The following is a 20,552-nucleotide window of genomic DNA, read 5'->3' on the forward strand; positions in this document are numbered from 1 at the left end:
CAAGGACCATTGAAGGTTCAATATTTATGGTAACTTAGGTCTACCTAAACCTTCTAGTATGATATCTGTTAATAAATTTATACTGTCTTACTTGCAATAACTTTGGATGTTTCAATTTAAAAGGTTGTTCCTTTAAGGGTAATCTATTATAAAAGCTTTTCTAGTGCAGTCTTCCACTTTTCCAAGTCCCATGTCGTCTTATCAAAAGCAGGATCACCGGCCTCCTTCGCCATCTTGATCCGTTCTTGGAATACTGACCTGGCATCCCACACCTTGGCTTCATCCGTAGCTTGCTTCACTGCTTCTTGATGCTGGTCTTCTGCTAAGGATAGCTGATCCCCCAACTGTTTTTTCTCTTTGGAGAGCTGGATCATGGCCTTGTCCTTGGCAACCACGACTTTCCCTAAACCCGACATCTTATCACTCATCTGGCTGATAATCTTTTCATAATGCTCTTTGAAAGCACTCATAGCCTATGTACAACAAAGTAATCAAGATCAGAAGGATATTGGATCCTAAAACTCATAGCATCAGGATACAGGATACTTACAAAGAGTACAATGTCGTAATGGGTCTCAGAATCAGAGGACCTCTTTCTTTTGGAAGCAGCGGACTTAGCCCTTGTTGCAGTCTTGGGCTCGGAACTAGTGGCTGCTTTTGAAGCTTCTTTCTTGATGACAGGAGAGGTGACAATACAGTCAATGTCTTCCAGGGAGAATTTGCCGGCTGATTTTTGGGATTTCTTGGCGCCTGTAAAAAATTAAGAGATAAGTATTCTCTCTAATTTTATTTGTCTTAAAAATATTAACTTACTTGACATGCAGGAACCCGAGGAGATATCACAGAAAGCTTCAACAAAACGAGCTTGAAAGGTTCTAACCTTGGTATCCAGTGCTAGGAACCGTTTTGTTTTTTCTTCTGTACCAGGTAACTTTCCAAAAGAAGCAAAATTCTCAACTGCAGACAAAAAGAAAGAATCAAAGTTAAAGTTAAAGCTTCAAGGATCCTGCTATTTCTTAAGGATCCAGGATCCTACCCTTTCTAACCCATTTTGAAGGAATATCAGCCCCCCCTGGTATTGAGTCACGCTTTACAAAGAAAAACGGATTCCTCCACAAGGAATCATTTAAAGTGACTTTTAAAATCGGGTGAGGTTGTCGAGGCTTGGATTTGAAGATGAATCGGACAGGACCGTGGGTAGTAAGGTGTACAAGTGTGATAGATCCGGAAGACCGAAATCGATCTTTTGCTCCTCGATGATCCTTTCGATAGTGCTGAGAACCCTCCAAACCATAGGCATAGCCTGTGTATAGGATATACTGGTGGAATCGAAGAAACTTTGAGTGAAAGGAGGAAAAGGATACTTATAGCCGATCAGAAACGGACTCGCCGGAAAACACACCCAGACTTTGGAATATACGTCGCAGCGAACACTGGATTCGTAGAGTCGGAATAAGCTTTTGGGGGAAACTCGTCAATCTCGGGATCTGTGAGTTTGCAAATCTCAGCAGACGGGTTGGCTATGAGGCATTGTGGTTCCATTTCCGACAACTCGGAGTCATCGGAAGATTGTTCAGAAGGTTTAGGGGGAGACAGAGAAGAAGAAGATGAAGCAGCAGACATCGTTAAAGAAAATAAGTGTCACACCCCAACCTAAGGAGGAAATGTCGGGGCGTGAGTTGATTGCCACAGCTCATAAGGTACTATCATTCAATTGTAAAGCGACAATATCTAATTAATTTAATAGTTGTAAACGAACATTTAAATACAACAAAAATAGAGAAAATTACAAAACAAAACCAATTATTCTTGTTTATGTTTAACATCCTAAGGTCATCTCTATGTGAGCTTCATTTCAATAAGCAATTCAATCTATAACCTGCAAATGCGTACAAAAAATATATATATTTGTCAACAACACTTGTTGAGTTAGTAGATTCACCAGTTTTGACACAAACAAAATGATAATATATAATGATATAAATAATAGGGTAAAATAAGCAAAACTGTTATCTGTGAGTATAAACAATGAAAGTGTTAACCAAGTAATGAGTGTCGGTAAAACCATTGCCAATGCGATCGGGATCCGGCCACTACGACGGTCGTATGATCATACTATAATGAGATTATGTTGGACCTCTCCGAATGCGATTCAAGTAAGCAAGTAAGCAAATAGCAATTAACAAACAGTCATTCAATTGATACACAACACAAAGATCACAGTTTGCGTTTGAGAAATAATAAGATAAATAGTTTGATAAATGGTACGCAAGTGTCCCCAAAACATTTGAAAACAAGTAAAATAGAGGAGTGATTACTCACCTGATTGGATGAACAAAATACAAATGAAGATGATGAGAGAGATGAACCCTTCAGGATATACCGTCAAGTATTCCATAAACGAACTGGATTGAATGATGAATGACAATATAGACTGACGGCCAGAAAACGTGAACACAAAGGTTATTTACGGATCGACATAACCAAATCAGGTTTAGGGATTTTGATGTCGATGTTATGAAGATTGTTTCTGCAAGTCTAATTGTGATATGGTGATCGATGCAATGTATTTTCGTTTGCAATTGTGTCGGCTAAGTATATAGAGTAATATGAATCAATAGTGATTGATATAATATAATTAGAATGTCGGTTTGATACGAATTTGGCATGCAAGCGAGCTGGACAAATCAATTCCAAAGTTATGACGAAGATTTTGGTACTAGTTATTAAACAGGCCGCAGTTTATAGAATGGATCCGGGTTTCGTTTACATGTTGGATATGGGTCTAAATCAGAGAAACGGGTCAAATACGGGTTTGGATAAGGGTTTGGGTAGTTTGGTTATGAATCTGGGTTAAAAGATATATGTTAATATAATTATTTTTCAGATTTTGCATCTTGAACCCTGAAATTATTAGATGTAAACAAACTTGGATAATAGTTTTAGTTTAGGTTTTAAAGTTGAATATGTTGAAGGTTAATTTATATAGAATACTTAAATAAAATAAATAATTAAGTATAACCAAATTTACTCGATAAACGCGGTTGTTTTACGGATAAAATTTTCCGAAGGTAAAAACGGGTTAGGTTACCGATATAAATTATAAGTTAAAAACCCGAGTTGTTACAGTCTCCCATACTTTAGGGAATTTCGTCCCGAAATTAAAGGATACTAAAACAAAACATTACATTTCGAGAAAAGGAAAATTTTAAATCTAACTTTTAAAAATTTTCATAACACAGAACTTTGAATAGCCAAAACAACGCTCCAAATGAAAATCCGATAAGGACACTTATATATAGGATGTACCAGCGGCGTATCCACCATGTCGTTATTATCTTTACATTTGTACAGTTATCCCAACTACTTTTGATTCTATATTATGAAACACAATTGTACGCAATATGATTTCCATGCGAGGACTTCGATAATTACGTAGGCCTCCATAATTACTTAGGTCGTCGGATGGTCCACATAACTCGTCCCATCGTGTGGTTTACAAAATACTTGAAAGACATGATTTTGTGAGAAAAGATTAATTTATTATTAATATGAGGAAAGTGTTAACATATTATAAGACCATTGGGATTTGATTTATTATAAGTGTAAAATCTCAAGATTTTATAAAATATTTCTAATAACGCAATTTAGGTGAACTTTCAAATTTGATTAATGAAATTAGTGAAAATTTTAAAGTAACTTAAAAGTTACGAGAAACGTAACATTGAAGTTGGGATATATGATGCGTCGACAAGATCCATTGTGAAGAAAGAGAATGGGAATACGAGCCAACTAACAAATTTATGTGAACTTATCAAAAATTCTATGATTTCAAGGATAACATCAACAAAAGTTTATGAAGGAATTAATTGATAATTGTAGACGAATAATAACCTGTGAATTTTTTTTTAAAATATTGCAACATTCGAGGTAGAATTTATAAGACCATGAGTACAAATTTGGACAAGATTAAACGAAGACAATTGAGGGATTTAGTTTAGTTAAATGAGAAACTCATAAAATTTAAAGAGAACTTTATACAACATTGAAATATTGCAATTGTGTATTTAGATGAGGTTAATTAATATATTAAAGTACTGGTAGTAGTAATTGAGAATGCAAAAATATTAATGTAAACATTTATGTATACAAACAAACTGTAAATAGATAAAATTGGGAAGCGGATATTTACGAACCACCGAGATAGTCCAATTCCAATTAAATCACCATGGGAATTCAATGAAATTCATATTTTTTTCTTATAGTGAAAATTAACTTAAAGAATGGAAAATAAAATTCTATTGCGGAAATAATTTTGTTTAAATAATGACAAGTTCAATTAATAATAGGACTATAACAATTCAATTTCAACAATAAAAAAAATTATAAGATGAAAGGTAAATTGTAATGTATGAGATCAATAAATACACGACGTACAAAAATGTGAAAAATCAAAGTTGAGAGTAGGAATTGACACGTTGTCAATAATTTAATAAGCAAACAAGGTAAATAAGAAAAGACAAATTGAATAATATGGTCAACTAATAATTGACTGTCGAAATTGTGTCTTTTATAATTGAAAAATAATAATAATAATAATAATAATAATAATAATAATAATAATAATAATAATAATCATAATCATAATAATCATAATAACAATAATAATAATAATGATAATAATAATAATAAATAAATAACAAAAATTGTTTTCGATTTATGAGGATCTAAATATTTTGATCAGTTGGCGAAATGTTAATGAACCAGATCCTATAATTTTTTATTAAGTAAAACCAAACGTATAGATAAGTACGGCAACCAACGATATTGATCTTTGGAAAGATGAGAAAAATTTTATTGTATGCGAAATAGATACTTAAAATGATAGATTTTCCAAGTTGGGTTTGTTCCAAAATAACTAATTTAGACAAATAATCGTTTATGGTATAATTGAATACAAAATACGTTTAGACGAAAATGATGAGGACGATAGAAATCTTCTTTGTGAAAACATAACTACGATTGGTTTAATTTAAAACACCTTTGTTAATTGAGCTTATGAAAACTTAAATAATTGAGATCGAATGATTTGGGGCACCTCGAATAGGTTTGTGAAAATGAGGTTTGACTAACGTAAGCTTGATGAAATTAAGTCTTGCGGGTCTAGAATCGAGTAAGCGAGAACAACCTTGTTACATGAAGAAAGCCTGAAAGGCATAGAGTTGGTAGATTTAAGCTAAATGAGCATGGGTAGTAGGGTACGGTGCCGGTATAATTTAATCTTGGCGTGAATGAGTAAAGAACAATGCATTGCGTAGGTGATTATGGTCTCCATAATTGTAGAAGGCATGCGCAACAGGTGTAAAAAGCTAAGTCGACGGCATAGACCGTTGTGGGATGTCTTGTAGTACGTGGCAAGTATGAACAAGATAACCGAACGATTACATCGGGTACAAAACGATATGAGGATTGGATTGAATTGAATATTGATAGTTGCAAGTGAAGCATAACAAGTGGAATTTGACGTAACTTGTCTTGTTTGAGACGCTATGATTTTGTTGGGATTGATTGTTAATTTTGATTGACAGCATGTAGTTGATGTTTAGACTTGCGTTTGTTATGAGAATGAGCAGGGGTAAATGAATTGAATATATTAGCGAAAAAGTTAATGAACAAGATATCATTTATGTTTTGAAAATTGAGTTGGTATTTTAGAGATCGCATGAGCTATCTACTTGACTAACATGTGGCCGTGAAGTGGTTATATAAAATAAATGATTGATGTTGTTTGATGTTGAGAAAACATTCTTTGATTAATAAATATGTGATTTAATGAGAAGGTTGGATAGTTGTGTAGATTTCATATGATTTATTGTGTAAAACGAAACTTAAATATGTTATGCTGATGTTCATTCACAACTTAAGGAAGAATTTAAATTGATAATCAATGAGTTGATTTGATGAGAGAAAAGTTGTATAAAAGTTTAATATGTTTTTAACAAATTAGAATTTGAGGTTAAATGCTTGAAATATGTTTAATAAGTTATACAGGTGATACCATGAGTATAAGAAAGCCATTTGATTCTTAAATTGTGCGATAATATTTAAATTAATTGAGGTATTGACGTTATAATAATGTGATAAGTTGAATAGGTGAAACAGATTTCAATGAGTGTAAATTGTTTTGTTTGGTTCGTGATAACCGAATCCAGATAAACAAAGAATTTGTATCCGATCAGGGAATAAAAATGTTTTGAGTGTATGAGTAGATCGAATCTATAAATCTTGATTCAAAAATGAATTGGTAAATAGGGAATTGAGTAATTTAATAATAGAATAATAGGATAATTGAATAGTTAAATCAAATTATAAATTGTTTCGTATAAAATTAAACAAATAAAAAAATTAACGAATATTCTTCGAGGTGTTGGGTTTCCCATGAGCTTTCCATGGCATTTTGTTTCCCAACTTATTAGCATACCAAAACCAAAACAAATGAGTGAGTTGGCCTCCCATGAGCGTTACATGGCAATTTGAATGACCCAACTCAATTAACGCATTAACGAATCAATTAAGTTTGTCGGCCCATGAGCGTTACATGGCGATTTGACCGACCAAACTAAATAACGAATAAACGAACTCGAGCATAAGTAGTTGAAACATCTAGTGTATCACCACGGATGATAATGTTTCAACAAAATATCGCAAATATAACAAATTATGCAAATGTACAGCCCGCGTGTCCATGGCGTCCCATGGGGTTTACACCCGCCTAGACATTTTAAAAATAATAAAACACAATAAAATGGTGTAACCGTTTAGCCGGTTACGTTAAACGCTTAAAGTTTTTGTCGCCTGACAATTCCCACAATGGCGGGGAATCTTGTCACACTCCCTAGTTCAAACAAAAAAAGAGCAAATACAAAGCTAAGAAATTCTCAAGTTTCCGACAATAAAAGTCAATGTAATAAATTTAAATAGAAATATTATGAGGTTGAGGCATAGCCTCAGAGTTATAAAATATATTTTGAGAATGAGACATAATTTCGGAGCAATAAAATATTTTGAGAGTGAAGCATAGCTTCGGAGTTGTGTGTGCATGACAATAAAGTAAACAATTAACTAAGCATTTAAATAAGTATTTAATCTAACAATAAATTTGTAAGTCGTAAACAATCAAATAGAACACATCAGGTAAACAAATAAGCACGTATGGGGTTCCTAAGCATGTTACTAAGGCACCACTAACGACCTATCTTAAACCTTCGGCTCTGATACCAATCTGTCACACCCCAACCTAATGCGGAAATGTCGGGGCGTGAGCTGATTGCCACAGCTCACAATGTACTATCATGCAATTGTAAAGCGACAATATCTAATTAATTTATTAATTGTCAACGAACATTTAAGTTCAACAAAAATAGAGAAAATTACAATACAAAACCAATTATTCTTGTTTATGTTTATCATCCTAAGGTCATCTCTATGTGAGCTTCAGTTCAATAAGCAATCCAATCTATAACCTGCAAATGCATACAAAAAATATATATATTTGTCAACAACACATGTTGAGTGAGTAGATTCACCAGTTTTGACACAAACAAAATGATAATATATAATAATATAAATAATAGGGTAAAATAAGCAAAACTGTTATCTGTGAGTATAAACAATGAAAGTGTTAACCAAGTAATGAGTGTCGGCGAAACCATTTCTAATGCGATCGGGCTCCGGCCACTACGACGGTCGTATGATCATACTATAATGAGATTATGTTGGACCTCTCCGAATGCGATTCAAGTAAGCAAGTAAGCAAATAGCAAGTAACAAACAGTCATTCAATTGATACACAACACAAAGATCACAGTTTGCGTTTGAATAATAATAAGATAAATAGTTTGATAAATGGTACGCAAGTGTCCCAAAACATTTGAAAACAAGTAAAATAGGGTAGTGATTACTCACCTGATTGGATGAAAGAAATACAAATGAAGATGATGAGAGAGATGAACCCTTCAGGATATACCGTCAAGTATTCCTTAAACGAACTGGATTGAATGATGAGCGGTAATATAGACTGACGCCCAGAAAACGTGAACACGAAGGTTATTTACGGATCGACATAACCAAATCAGGTTTAGGGATTTTGATGTCGATGTTATGAAGATTGTTTCTGCAAGTCTTATTGTGATATGGTGATCGATGCAATGTATTTTTGTTTGCAATTGTGTCGGTTAAGTATATAGAGTAATACGAATCAATAGTGCTTGATATAATATAATTAGAATGTCAGTTTGATACGAATTTGGCATGTAAGCGAGCTGGACAAATCAATTCCAAAGTTATGACGAAGATTTTGGTACAAGCTATTAAACGGGTCGCAGTTTATAGAATGGATCCGGGTTTCGTTTACATGATGGATATGGGTCTAAATCAGAGAAACGGGTCAAATACGGGTTTGGATAAGGGTTTGGGTAGTTTGGTTATGAATCTGGGTTAAAAGATATATATTAATATAATTATTTTTCAGATTTTGCATCTTGAACCCTGAAATTATTAGATGGAAACAAACTTGGATAATAGTTTTAGTTTAGGGTTTAAAGTTGAATATGTTGAAGGTTAATTTATATAGAATACTTAAATATAATAAATAATTAAGTATAACCAAATTTACTCGATAAACGCGGTTGTTTTACGGATAAAATTTTCCGAAGGTAAAAACGGGTTAGGTTACGGATATAAATTATAAGTTGAAAACCCGAGTTGTTACAATAAGAAAAGAAGGATACCTGATGCGTCGCTTAAAAGTATAATTATAAACAAGATATAGGACAACATATATAGAAGGTTATCAGTAACTCGGGGGCCAAATGGTAAATATTTGTGGCAAAACCGTTCCATCATCCAGTTTTCGCAGATGTTTGAATTTCAAAATGATAGCTGTGTTCCACTATCACCCACCATTTTGGGGGAATTTGTTAGGCTGATATTTTCTCTGCTGAGGATATATTATCCTTGAAGATATGTCTGGATCAGTTATCCTCTCGAAGAGCTCCAGGACCATGTCGAAGATCAAGGATCCTCAGAGGTTAATATTGTTAACGATTGTTTCTTATGTGTAGGTTATTATTCAACATGAGTAACGGCTAAATGACTTGGTCCACCTTAAATCTTGCTATTAGAAGCTGCTCGCACGTGGTCAAACGAACGTTGGAAGAGTAGAGGAATGATGGCGGATAAGTAGGACTTAGTTGTTAGTTAGTTATTTTGTAACTTTTCTATATATACCGAGTTGTGATCAACATAAGACACACATATTCACACGTATTCTAGTAGCTAAAATATCTGTAATTACACATAGTATTCATTGATCAACAACTCCACAACACTTGTAACCACCTTTTTACCATTAATAAACTTGACGGTGATATTTTTCACCGTCCGAGGGTTTTTTATGCCGGAGATTATTATAATCACGTACCAATCCGACCAAAGATTAAATTGCTAATCTTTGACCGAAGCAATTCGACCAAAGATTACGTTGCTAGTTTTTGACCGAAGTAAGATTATCATAATCAAGGTTTTTTTCCCTCGTGATCAAATCACTGTGTTCATTAAAATTTCATCTATACGTTCGTTGTTATCGTGTTAGCACTATACCTCACTTTTACGAATTTGGATATATTATCCTTAGCTGATTTTTATCCGAAACACGAGCTATGAGTGATCTGTACATTACACCCGGGCGTATTCCGCTTAAAGCCGGGGTGTTACAGATTGGCATCAGATCCATAACTATAAGATAGGTTGTTAGACGTATCGGCCTAGTATAGTTATAGTTTATATTAGGGCCCTGAATTGCATGTATACCTTATGTGCTATGTGCCCGCACTTTTATTAAAAGTTCATTCATACACTCGAATTTATTACGTTTAATAGCGTCACATGTACACCTATTCACTAACAAACTCCAAGGCTTATGTCTAAACAATTTATTTTATTTTTTTTTTCTATTTATTTATTAAAAAACGATTTTCAATACTCTTAAAGTTGGTTCTACGTGACAGGTATGTAGTAACTGGAAGGGTGACACACTTGTTTTTCGAACCCTTGACACCAAGGTTTTTAAACCTAAGAATAAGCAATGCGTATAAATCCTAATCAGACGCGGGACCCGGTTGCTTACCTGGAGGGTTCGAAAAGGGTGCTGAAACTTATTAGGCCAAATCATACCATGCAAACGTCATACGAACCATTACTGTAAGTGGTCGAACGTGGCCATTTTTCTTTGTGAATAGAGAATGGTTGCACTCCTGCTCTTAAATCTCATACAAGTCATGGTGGTAAATAAATATCCTAATTTCAATACAATTTTCATGTGATTTTTTGTTTATCAATATTTTTTTTATTCAGAAGGTTAAAGTATTCCACTTCTCAAAATCTTCACTCGATAACTCGTTTCAGCATGTCTGCTCGTTTCCCTCGTCGTCCTGCAAGAAACTCCAGCCGCAAGATGACATCCCAGATCACTAAACAACTGACTGTTGTGCTCCCGAATATGGTGGCTCAACTGCACCAAACCATTGCTTCCCATTCGAACTCAGCCACTTCGGGTTCGAACTCCAACTCTTGTCGTTACAAGACCTTCACCGATACGAATCCTAAGTTTGATGGCTCTGAAGGTGCCACTGCCCAACTGGAATGGTACCAAAGTATGGAGAGTACTATCCACCATATCGAATGTCCCGAGGACAAGAAGACACGCCTTTCTTCAAGTGTCTTCAAGAAAAGAGCCTTAACTTGGTGGGTGCAAGAAAAATCCACTCGTGGTGCTGATGTAGCCATGGCCTTGCCATGGGAGGAACTTAAGGAAATCATGACCTAAGAGTTATGTCCACCCAACGAACTCATGAACCTTGAGGTGGAATTTTGGAATCTTAAGCAAGAGGGTGGTGATAACGCTACTTACACCGCTCGCTTCAACGAGCTTAGCGTCTTGGTGCCACATCTTGTCACCCCTCTTTCTCGTGGGATTATCAAGTATGTTCGGGGTTTGCCAAGAAAAATCCAAGACTCAGTCCAAACCAGTGCCCCCAAAACTTTTTGTGAGGCTGTTGTCCTTGCTGCATCCTTGTGTCAGGTCCGAGCCCCGGTGCGGAAGCGTGAATAGTCGTTATTAATCAACGGTGTGGAGCTCGGGTCTAGGGTTAGGATCGAATCTAACTCGTATTCACTCTTGAATGATGTTTGGACGGATGAGGTGTATTGGGAGAGAGCCTGATTTGATTAACAATCAAAAATAAAGTAGGATGAACAATTGTAATCAAAACACAAAAGATAGAAATGGTAGTATGAAATATTAGCCGAATGATTCTCATTAAGATGAAACACTCATACATACATTCATACATACAATCGATTAAGAAATATCAGCCTCCACCAGGAGAGCTCATCCTGGAGGCGGAGACTCTCTCAAAGGGATAAAACCCTAAATCTCACACATACACAATACAGTCACTCATATTAGACAAATGAATAAAAACATCTATTTATACTAGTCTAGCATGACTTGGTCTTCAAGCCATCCACCCTTGGTTGAGACCAAATAATATATTTTTCACCCACATATAAATTCGATGCGTCGGTCTAAAATATAAGTCCCAACAATCTCCCCCTTAGACCGATGCCATCGAATTTCTTCCATGATCACCTCATAACTCATTGTCTTTCATTGAAATTCTCCCCCTCACGTTAAGCTTCTCCCATTGTTCATTTCGAATTATCACTCTTATATCCCTTTTGGATATAGTTGTATAGGCATATGAACGAGGCTTTGAACTTCAAAGATCAACTTCAGGTAACAAGGTTATCACAAAAAGAAATAAACTCAATGTGATCATCAAATAATCTTCAATTTTTCAAATTTGTGTCTTCCCCTGTAAATCATCTTCAAACCATTCCCTGAATTAAGAGAGCATTCAAGTTCAACCATAACCTGTTCTTGACTGTTCAAGTGACTATTTCATAGGAGGTTGAACTCTACTGATCATCCCTTCAACATAGTTGCTTGAGATGACTCTATCTTCTCATCCGTACTAGGAAATCTGAAAACTTACAAATGATGAAACGTCTTTGAAAAACCTTGGATTATTAATCTTGATCAACTTTTCTTTAACTTGAGTCTTTTACTTGATTTGAAGCTAGCCATTTGCAATGAAATTCAAAGATTTTTACTCCCCCAATTTCGTTGCAATTGTCTTTAATAAATGTTTCTTCAAATCAAGTGTGGGTGAAACAATCTTGATCATCCTCATCAAGATTGTAAAAAATCTCAGATAAACATATTCAAAAGTTGGTTGACACTAAAAGTGATTAAATCCTTAAGCTTGGTCAACACTTGATCTTGTAAAGCTTTTGATGAATTCGTGAAATTGGATGAGGTTTGAATTCCATAAGCTTGTTGATGATTGGAGAAAAATTACCAAAATACCCCAGGTATATATCTTCCGTAGAGAACAGCTTGGTCAAACAGTCAACAGCACCAAAAATCTCAAAAGTTTCTTCAAAACTTTGAAATGTTTCACAAACTCTGTTTCCTAGCACACAATGTGCTTGGGAGCACTTTCCTAGCACAAAGTATGCTTGGTTTCATTTCCAAGCACAAAGCATACTCTGATTCATTTCCAAGCACAAAGTGTACTCGGAAGCACTTTCCTAGCACAAAGTGTACCCGGAAAACAAAGTGTGCTCGGAAGCAAAGTGTACTCGGAAAGCAAAACACTTGTGATTTTTCAATTTTTCACCGAGCATAGAGTGTGCTCGGGAGCAAAAGTGTGCTCGGAAGTACTTACTATCACTAATTGTGCTCGGGAATACTTGTGATTTTTCATTTTCTTCACTTAACACCAAGCATGCTCGGGAGCAAAAGTGTGCTCGGGAGCAAGGGTGTGCTCGACAAAAACTTGAGTTTTCTCTTCACAAACATAATTGTTCATGGCAAAAAAAAGTATGCTCGAAAAAGAGTCTACTCGAATAAATAACAAAGTGTGCTCGAGACTTAAAGAAGATAGTTTTCTTGAGAAGACAAAGGATATGCTCCGGGTTTCACAAAGTGTGCTCGAATTTGATGTGCTCGATATAAGATGTGCTCGAAATAACCTGTGCTCGAGCCAAACAAAGATGTGCTTGGGCAAAACACCTCTGGTGCTCGAAGCAACACTTAGTCATTTTCCATACTCGATTTCAGCCTTTTATGATCGTAGTATGCTCGAGACACCAAAACTTCATTTCTGCATATTCAGTTACTGATTTGCCCTTGCAGAACCTACTCGAATATTCACTTTGCATCTGCTGCAACAAACAATGATGACATTGCCTTTAGTACTTGTTCATTCTTGACTTGTACATTGTCCTTATCAGTTTGTACCATCAGCAATATTTTTCAACACACATCTACTGATTGTGTAGCACGAGCACACAAAACCCTAATTCTTCAGATCCAGAAACAAGTTTCGTAATCTGAAATTAATCACTGTAGCCCTATCCAAGTCATCTCGAAATCAAAGAAACCTATCTTCATATCATAATCAACCTTTTCAGATCTGGAAATCATCAAATAAACAGTGTCGCTCCAAAACGAGCCAAATAACACTGTTTCATCAGATCTGGACCTTTCTGACCAAATAAACATGAAATTGATGTTGGATCTCCAAACGAGTCATCAACCCAAACATTAATCCATAAAATTTTCTCCGAATCATCAAATAATTTCAAAACCCCTAAAAATAATTTCGACGAACTTCATCGTTTAACGTCCATGGTGGATTCAAGAGTGAAGTGAATCTGTTCAGCGGTTAGTCTGAATGATTCGGTAACCAAGGCTCTGATACCAATTTTCAGGTCCGAGCCTCGGTGCAGAAGCGTGAATAGTCGTTATTAATTAACGGTGTGGAGCTCGGGTCTAGGGTTAGGATCGAATCTAACTCGTATTCACTCTTGAATGATGTTTGGACGGATGAGGTGTATTGGGAGAGAGCCTGATTTGATTAACAATCAACAATAAAGTAGGATGAACAATTGTAATCAAAACACAAAAGATAGAAATGGTAGTATGAAATATTAGCCGAATGATTCTCATTAAGATGAAACACTCATACATACATTCATGCATACAATCGATTAAGAAATATCAGCCGCCACCAGGAGAGCTCATCCAGAAGGCGGAGACTCACTCAAAGGGAGAAAACCCTAAATCTCACACATACACAATACAGTCACTCATACTAGACAAATGAATAAAAACATCTATTTATACTAGTCTAGCATGACTTGGTCTTCAAGCCATCCACCCTTGGTTGAGACCAAATAATATATTTTTCACCCACATATAAATTCGATGCGTCGGTCTAAAATATAAGTCCCAACACCTTGTCTGACAGCCACATTAAGGCAGGAACCCTCAAAGGCAGCAAGAAAGTGTTGAGAAAACTGAGGCCGAACCTTCCAAAGAAGTTACGGCCGAAGCCACACCCAAACCAAACCGCAACAACAACAACAACCATTCCAATAATCGGAAGCAAAAATATGCCTTAACCCAACAAAACCCACCTCAACCTCCATACCAACCAACCCAAACCCAAACCCAAACCCAAAACCTTCAAGCTCCACCTCCAAAGCCTTACCACAGACCACACCCGTTTTGCCAAATTTGCCAACGACACCACCACGTTGGCATCCCTTGCCAACAATGCACCCATTGTGGCCGTTACGGACACCTGCTAAGCGCATGTTTCGAACTCATGCGTACCCAACCAACCCTCACCAAACCACCCCGCACTCCCCACACTTTCAACCAAAACCGTGTTTTAACTCAAGCTCAACCCATTGCTCAAGCTTACCCCACCCCTCGAACGTGTTTCAATTGTGGAGATCCTAGTCATTTCCGCAACGCGTGTCCCCGACTCACATATCAAGTCCAAATGGTCGCTCCGCCTGTGTACCCTGCTCAAGCATATCAAGTCCAGGCCTTTCAACCAGTTCCACAACTTATGGCCAACCAAGCTGATCAACCGGTTCAAGCCAATCAAGCCTCGACTTCTCAAGCTACACCCGTCGTCCCCAATGCTCGCGGGAGGGCATTCGTGATCAATGCAAATCAAGCTCAGCATAACAATGATGTGGTGAACGGTACGTTCTTGGTTAATAACGTTTATGCATCCATTTTATTCGATACCGGTGAAGATATCAGTTTTGTGTCTTTTAATTGTGAGCCTATGTTTTCGTCGTCTCGTTCTAAACTCGAAAGGTCCTTTTCGGTTGAAGTCGCGAATGGTAAAACTAACTTGATTGACTCGGTTATTCGTGGTTGTACTCTAAATATCAACGACTATGATTTTTCTATCAACCTCATTCCTATGCAACTCGGAAGTTTTGATATCATAATAGGCATGGATTGGTTAGCTCAACATCGTGCCAAAGTCGTGTGCTTTGAGAAGTATATTCGAATTCTACTAGACGACGATCGGATTTTGCGTATTTTCGGTGAAAAGCCTTCCAAGGGGCTCAAGCTTATGTCGTGCACTCAAGCCCAAAAATACTTACGTAAAAAGTATGTGGCTTTCCTTGCCAACTTTTTGGAAAAGAAACAAGAAAATAAGTGGCTTTCCTTGCCAACATTGTGGAAAAGAAAACAAGAAATTACCGTTCACCACATCATTGTTAGCTCAACATCGTGCCGAAGTCGTGTGCTTTGAGAAGTATATTCGAATTCCAATAGACGACGATCGGATTTTTGCGTATTTTCGGTGAAAAGCCTTCCAAGGGGCTCAAGCTTATGTCATGCACTCAAGCCCAAAAATACTTAGGTAAAAAGTATGTGGCTTTCCTTGCCAACCTTGTGGAAAAGAAACAAGAAAATAAGACGATAAAGGACATTCCGTGGTACGTGATTTTCCCAAAGTTTTCCCCGACGATGTTTCTGGTTTACCACCTACTCGCGAAGTGGAGTTCCGTATTGACCTTGTGCCTGGTGCGAATCCCGTCGCCAAAGCTCCTTATCGTCTTGCACCTTCGGAAATGCAAGAGCTAGCGAGTTAACTCCAAGAACTCTCTAGCAAAGGTTTCATCCGCCCAAGTTCATCACCTTGGGGCGCACCTGTTCTTTTAGTTAAAAAGAAGGATGGTTCCTTTCGAATGTGTATCGATTATCGTGAACTCAATAAACTCACGATTAAGAACCGATACCCTTTTCCTAGAATTGACGACCTTTTCGATCAACTCCAAGGCACATCTTGCTTTTCAAAAATCGATCTTCATTTGGGTTATCACCAATTGCGCGTTCATGAGGATGATATACCCAAAACCGCTTTTCGAACTCGTTACGGTCATTACGAATTTATGTTTATGCCTTTCGACTTGACTAATGCACCTGCGATGTTTATGGACCTCATGAACCGCGTATGAAAGCCTTATCTTGATAAATTCGTGATTGTGTTCATCGACGACATTCTCATTTACTTGAAATCTAAAGTTGAGCATGAAAAACATTTGCATTATATTCTCTTGTTGTTGAAGAAAGAACAACTTTTTGCCAAGTTTTCCAAATGCGAGTTTTGGTTAAACGAAGTTCAATTTCTTGGCCATATCGTTAACGAAAAAGGCATTCATGTTGATCCCATTAAAATCGAAGCCGTTAAAAATTGGAAGACCCTGACTTCACCTATGGAAGTTCGATCCTTTCTTGGTCCCGCTAGTTATTACCGTCGTTTCATTTTGAACTTTTCCAAGATCTCTTTACCCCTCACCGCCTTACCTCATAAGGGTAAACCGTATGAGTGGGGGGCTAAGCAAGACGAAGCTTTTCAAACCTTGAAGCGTATGCTTTGCGACTCTCCTATCCTAGCCCTTCCTGAAGGAAACAAGGATTTTGTTGTCTATTGTGATGCCTCGAATCAAGGTCTCGGGTGTGTTCTCACGCAACGAGGCAAGGTCATCGCCTATGCGTCACGACAACTTAAGGTTCATGAAAAGAATTATACCACACACAACCTTGAGCTCGGAGCTGTTGTATTCGCGTTGAAAATTTGGAGACACTATTTGTATGGGACGAAATGTGTGATATTTACCGACCACAAGAGTCTCCAACATATTTTTGACCAAAAAGATTTAAACATGAGGCAACGACGATGGGCCGAACTTCTTAGTGACTAAGATTGCGAAATACGTTACCATCCTGGTAAAGCAAACATAGTAGCTGCTGCCCCTAGTCGCCAAATCCATGTCAAAAGCATTATTCTTGTAAGCGTTGTTATCCAAAACGATCTTCAGCTACGTATCTTTGAGGCCCAACACATCTCCGTCACTAAAGGTAATATGTACATAGAGATGTCGTGTGGTGCTGAATTCCAACTCGAAACCAAGTGTGATGGTTTGCTCTACTTTCTTAACCGCATTTGGGTCCCATATCGTGACAATCTTCACACGTTTATAATGGACGAAGCTCACAAGTCACGATATTCTATCCACCCAGTGCGGATAAAATGTATTTTGACCTTCGAACTACTTTCTGGTGGCCCGACATGAAGAAAGATATCGCTATCTATGTCGGAAAATGTTTAACTTGTGCTAAGGTAAAAGCCGAGCATCAAAAACCTGTTGGATTACTCGTGTAACCTTTTATTCCAGTCTGGAAGTGGGAGAACATTACGATGGACTTCGTCACAAAACTTCCAACCACCAAGAGGCAACATGATAGCATTTGGGTAATCGTCGATCGATTAACCAAATCAGCTAATTTCATTCCCATTCGGGAAAAGCATTCGGTCGAGCAGCCCGCTCAAATCTATGTCAACGAGATTGTTTGTCGCCATGGTATACCTTTGAGTATTATATCTAACCGTGATGATCGTTTCGTGTCTCATTTTTGGAATTCGCTTCAAACCGCTTTGGGAAGCCGTCTAGACCTTAGCACCGCTTATCATCCTCAAACGGATGGTCAATCTGAAAGAACCATTCAAACCCTTGAGGACATGCTAAGAACTTGTGTGCTTGATTTTGGTGGTAATTGAGATACTCATCTTTCGTTGGTTGAGTTTTCATACAATAATAGTTATCATTCGAGCATCAAAATGGCTCCATTCGAAGGACTCTATGGTCGTAAATGTCGTTCTCCTATTTGTTGGAACGAGATCGGTGAGGCTCAGCTCACTGGACCCGAAATGATACAAGATACCACCGAAAAAATAGCTCAAATTCGTAATAATCTGCTTACTGCTAGAAGTCGCCAAAATTCTTATGCTGATAAGCGACGACGACCCTTGGAATTCGAAGTCTGAGACCTTGTCCTCCTCAAGGTTTCACCTTGGAAAGGAGTCGTCCATTTCGGAATGAAGGGTAAACTAGCCCCTCGTTTTTTTGGTCCATTCAAAATCCTTGAATGAATCGGAGATATTGCTTATCGCCTCGAGCTCCCTCAAGAACTTCAAGGCATCCATCCTGTGTTTCATGTTTCGAACCTTCGAAAGGTTCTAGCTGACGAGAACCTTCATATCCCTCTCGACGAGGTACGTATCGATAAGACAATGCACATTGTTGAGAGACCGGTGGAAATAGTAGTTCGAATGGATAAGGAAACCAAGCGTAGCCGGATCCCTTTAGTCAAGGTTCGTTGGAAATCTAAGCGCGGTGCGGAAGTCACTTGGGAACGTGAAGACAAAATGAAGACTAAGTATCCGCATCTTTTTGCTACGGATGTTAATTCCTAATTTCGGGACGAAATTTCTTAAAAGTTGGGAATACTGTGACATTCGTCGTGTTCGGGTCGTGTTTGTGTCCGTTTTATTACCCATTTGTAATCAGATCCTCATTTAATAAAAAAAACGTCCTATTATTAAAGTATGTTATTCGGTTTCATCGTTATTTACGCTTGACTCGTAGTAATATAATTTATAATTGTTTATAGTATCTATTATTTGCACTTTTAACCCCTACACTATATTGTTTACCACAATTGACCACCAAACCAATCTTGAAGGACTTGGTTGCAAATTTTATTCAAACCCCCTCCTTCCCTCTTCCATTCCCGTCACCACCATCAGCCCCCCCCCCTTTCCAATTTTGATTTCATTTGACCCCCAAATCGTGGGTTTTGGTTAATTAGAATGATTCTTAACAAACACGCTCCTTCCTATTATAGTATAACGCGTGATTGATAGCTATTTAATATCAAATCGAATCATTTTTGTTAACTAAGTCCGCGGCTGAATTTTGCTCTTGTTAGCCTATAAATACGAGTCCAAAACTCAATTAAATTGCTCCACACCATCACCTCACTATCACGAAGCAAACCCCTAAGTCAACTGCATCTAAAAAGCTGTTCCATGTCTCGTTTGATATCGTGTTCTTGGCCGAAACCCTAGTTCTTGTTCTCCTTCAATACTTCATCATAATAAGGTAATATTTATATGGGTTGGGTTCGGATTTGGGCATTTGATAAAACCCCTTTATCATTTTTTATCAACAAAACGTATTAATCTTCAATTGGGATCGATTAGGTTTAGGTTTTATAATAGAATTGGGGGGAAACCAGAAAACCTGTATAAACATATTCCTTTCCGTGTTCTAAGCATGTGAGACACTGGCACAGATGGCCAGTGCATATTGATAAACACCAAGAACCGGCCTGGGGCGCGGGTTCGATTCCCCCTGGCCCGGTTTTTGTTAATATTTTTAATATTAATTGTTTTTAAACCTTTTAATTATTAAATACTTTACTATATTAAAATAATTATTGTTTACACTCGTTTAACTAAACCGAACCCCATTGAACCTTTAAAATAGAGATTAGTTAACGTTTTCGTATATATATATATATAAATATATATATATATATATAAATTTTAAATGGTTAAACTTATAGTTTCGTTTAATATTCCAACACGATCTATAAGAATAAATAAACTAATAAAAGTTTTAATTACACTTTTGAAAACCCCGTTTTAAATATACGTAACAAACTAACGATCCCTAAATATATTATAAACCTATTTTGTTTTGTATTCATGTTTAGTTCATTCTTTCCACTTTAGATATTTGTGTTGTTTATATTATATAACTAGGACAAATTATCAGGATTTCTCGCGAAACCACCTAGTTGCTTTAATCGTTACCATCTCCTCGTTACCGTATTCCCTATTCCAAGTGAGTTCTTCATAACCCCATTTTAATGCTTTTAATATTTTGGGGTGTAGCATGTCACAAGTTTTACCTCGTTAGTTATGTGCTTATTTATAAACCGATTCACAATTAGTGTACATGTTAATATTATTCTTGTATATTGTTTATGATTATACGTGAACTTGCTTGCAACGTGTTTACTATTCTTATGGTGGAAGTTACGCAAACGCATACACATACACATAGTAGGAGGGTCCGACGGGACGTACCCGCGCCGTCTAACGTTACGACTTCGGTTGTTCGTAAGGTGGTTCTCATTTCCCCTATTACTAGGGCCTCGGCTAAAGGAACGGGTGAGGACGACATTAATTGATTTCATT

The sequence above is a fragment of the Bidens hawaiensis genome, unplaced genomic scaffold, assembly GCF_021521415.1.
Source record: "Bidens hawaiensis isolate Kalapana, Puna unplaced genomic scaffold, B.hawaiensis_p1.1 tig00008501_1, whole genome shotgun sequence".
NCBI classification, from domain to species: domain Eukaryota; kingdom Viridiplantae; phylum Streptophyta; class Magnoliopsida; order Asterales; family Asteraceae; genus Bidens; species Bidens hawaiensis.